The following is a 319-nucleotide window of genomic DNA, read 5'->3' as shown; positions in this document are numbered from 1 at the left end:
GGCGGATTTAAAGTAGAGACAACGGAGTGGGTGGGACAGAGTACGCCAGGTTGCAGCCTGCCTCACGCTCCACCCTACCTATAGCTAGTGACGAAGCACCGGTCACCCCTTACAAGACGAACCCAGAAACCCAAAAGCAGTTATCAAGGATCAGGGACTGGCAGTGTGGGTAGGGGTGCGAGAGGTGTTGAGGAACGGAGGCGGAGAACAGGTGGCTAACTCTCCCTCACCACCTCGAGACTCGGGGCCTAGCCTGAGGCCTGCGACCACGTACCACCCGATAGCTGCCACCCCCCTAAGGCCCCAGCTTGGTTCTGAA

General features: G+C 58.9%; 1 protein-coding gene across 1 annotated transcript in view; it reads right to left on the bottom strand.

Moving 5' to 3' along the window:
* Positions 1-319, bottom strand: part of RSRC1 (arginine and serine rich coiled-coil 1) — a 433,291-nt gene that overhangs the window by 432,684 nt on the left and 288 nt on the right. The gene's annotated exons all lie outside the window — the stretch shown is intronic.

The sequence above is a fragment of the Neophocaena asiaeorientalis genome, unplaced genomic scaffold (assembly GCF_003031525.2).
Source record: "Neophocaena asiaeorientalis asiaeorientalis breed wild unplaced genomic scaffold, Neophocaena_asiaeorientalis_V1.1 scaffold50, whole genome shotgun sequence".
In the NCBI taxonomy this organism is placed as follows: Eukaryota; Metazoa; Chordata; class Mammalia; order Artiodactyla; family Phocoenidae; genus Neophocaena; species Neophocaena asiaeorientalis.
This window is presented reverse-complemented; position numbering and strand designations above follow the sequence as displayed.